This window comes from Triticum dicoccoides, chromosome 1A, assembly GCF_002162155.2.
Source record: "Triticum dicoccoides isolate Atlit2015 ecotype Zavitan chromosome 1A, WEW_v2.0, whole genome shotgun sequence".
NCBI classification, from domain to species: domain Eukaryota; kingdom Viridiplantae; phylum Streptophyta; class Magnoliopsida; order Poales; family Poaceae; genus Triticum; species Triticum dicoccoides.
In genome coordinates, this window is record NC_041380.1 from 66,655,069 (window position 1) to 66,657,684 (window position 2,616).

Genomic DNA, 2,616 nt, shown 5'->3' on the forward strand with positions numbered 1-2,616 from the left:
CCAGCCACCTTCGCCGGCTCCGCCCCGCCACCGCACTGTTCGCCGCCGTCCGCCTCGCCGGCGCTGCGTGCCACCGACGCCCTGCACCGCCACCGCGCCCTCCTCCGCCTCCCCGCGCCGCCGAGGCTAGATCCGGTGCCTCCTCGGCGGCGCCCATCCTCCTCCCGCTCCGGCAAGCCCCGGCCGGCCTCCTCCTCGACGCTGGCATCTTCCCCAGCGAGCTCCGGCGACGAACCTCGTACAACGTGCTCGATCTGGATCAGGTGCTATAGTGGAACCCTAGGGTTGACCCCGTTTCGTGCCTAAGTTTGCTTTATTTTTAGCATACTTCATCGCATCATAACTATGCATCTGTGGCTCCATTTTGGGCATGTAGCATATCAAATTGTTCGTCTGGATGTGCACTTCATTTCATTCCATTGCACCATGTTCATTTGAGCTCATCTTGATGCCCTAAATGCTGTTGCAAGAGTGCAATGTAATGTTAGTTTCAGATTCTTAACAGATTATGGACATTTGTCATTTTTGCCATGTTTAATGTGTGCCTCCTGTAATCTTGAGCCCTACATGTGTTTTGTTGTATGCCATGCCATCTTTAAAGGGGTGTATGCCATGTATTTTTGTGATCATTGTGGTGACTAGCACAAGCATGCAACGTAGCTCTCGTGATGTTGCTGATTTCAGGGACTTAGAATTCTTCTAAGTCTTTTCCCTGTTAATATTTTTATGCCATGTATTCTTGTTGCTACAGAGTGATCCATGCCTCCTTTGAGCATGTTCAGTAAGGATGATTTTGAGATATTGTTATGCTCTATCCACCCATGTCTTTATTTGCAATTATGGTGTGCCCTAGCATGACTCAATCTTACTCTAATTTTGCTATAAAATGTTCTTGGCAGATTGTTTACATGTTAATCAATTTTGCCGAGGTTGTTGTAGTTGATCCATGCATGCTATGAGGTTGTTCTTGCCATGGTTAGCTTATTTATCATGTCTACTTGGTGGGTGCATGGTTAGCTTGTCATGCAATGCCTTGTGGTGAGTGCTTCGAGCTCGCAAACATGCCTACGTAAATCTGTTTTGCCATGTTCTAGTTTTCTGCTAAGTCTGAATCTGTTAACGAAACTTGCTATGTTCCCATGGTTGCCATTGTATTTTATGATCCCTTTTGGCTTATGGTCAGTAAGGGACTTTTGTTATATGCTTTGAGTAGTTTCATGCCATTCCTTTATTTTCCATGATATGTTCCCGTACATTGTTGTTCTCTTGCTTTAAACATTGCTTCCTGATATTAAATTCCTGACATGTTATTTTCTCTATGTCTGTGAACCTGATATCTTTTGCACTTTTGCCATGCTTGTTTGAACCTGCTATTTTGTGAATTAGTCATAGCTCAGTGTTCATCTTTTGTCAAGCATCTTGAGTGGATCACTGCCATGTGCTTTGTGGCTATGTTAGAGTGCAGTAGCTTTTTTTCTTGATACATTTAGATGGCCTCGTGCTGTTAATCGCAGCTTTGGGCCATTATTGTTTTGCTTGCCATTTGCAAACCGTGCATCCAATTCCGGTGATCTTTATAACAATTTCGACCAAAATCAACTCATATTTCCAGCGACACTCTTGGTATTCCAAGTTGAGGCCTGGTTCAATCTTTCCTTTCCGAAGCACGCATATGCATTGCATATCACATCCCGCATACCATGCCATGTTTTGCATCATGTTGCTTGTGCATTGCACCGTGGTTGATCGTGGTTCCCTTTGCTTGTGTTCTTGCTTTGGGTAGAGCCGGGAGATGAGTACGTGATCGAGGAACCCGTTGAGAACGTTTACAAGGATCAAGCTTACGTCAACTCGGAGAACTTTGCAGGCAAGATGACCATACCCTCGAAATCACTTCTATCTTTGCTTGCTAGATGCTCGCTCTATTGCTATGCCTATGCTACGATACCTACCACATACTTTAGCATGCCTCCCATATTGCCATGACAAACCTCTAACCCACCTTGTCCTAGCAAACCGTTGTTTGGCTATGTTACCGCTTTGCTCAGCCCCTCTTATAGCGTTGCTAGTTGCAGGTGAAGATTGGAGTTTGTTCCTTGTTGGAACATGTTTATTGTTGGGATATCACTATTATATCTTGCTTAGTTTAATGCACCTATATACTTGGTAAAGGGTGGAACGCTCGGCCTTATGCCTGGTGTTTTTTTCCACTCTTGCCCTCCTAGTTTCCGTCATACCGGTGTTATGTTCCTTGATTTTGTGTTCCTTACATGGTTGGGTTATAATGTGAACCCCTTGACAGTTCGCCTTGAATAAAACTCTTCCAGCAAGGCCCAACATTGGTTTTACCATTTGCTACCTAGCCTCTTTTCCCTTGGGTTCCGCGGACTCAAGGGTCATCTTTATTTTAAACCCCCAGGCCAGTGCTCCTCTGGGTGTTGGTCCAACTTGTCAGCCGCCGGTGGCCACCAGGGGCACCTTTGGGCTGGCCTACCGGAAGTTTGGGCAATCCGGTGTGCCCTGAGAATGAGATATGTGCAGCTCCTATCGGGATTTGTCGGCACATTCGGGTGGCTTTGCTGGGTTAGTTTTACCATTGTTGAGATGTCTTGTAAC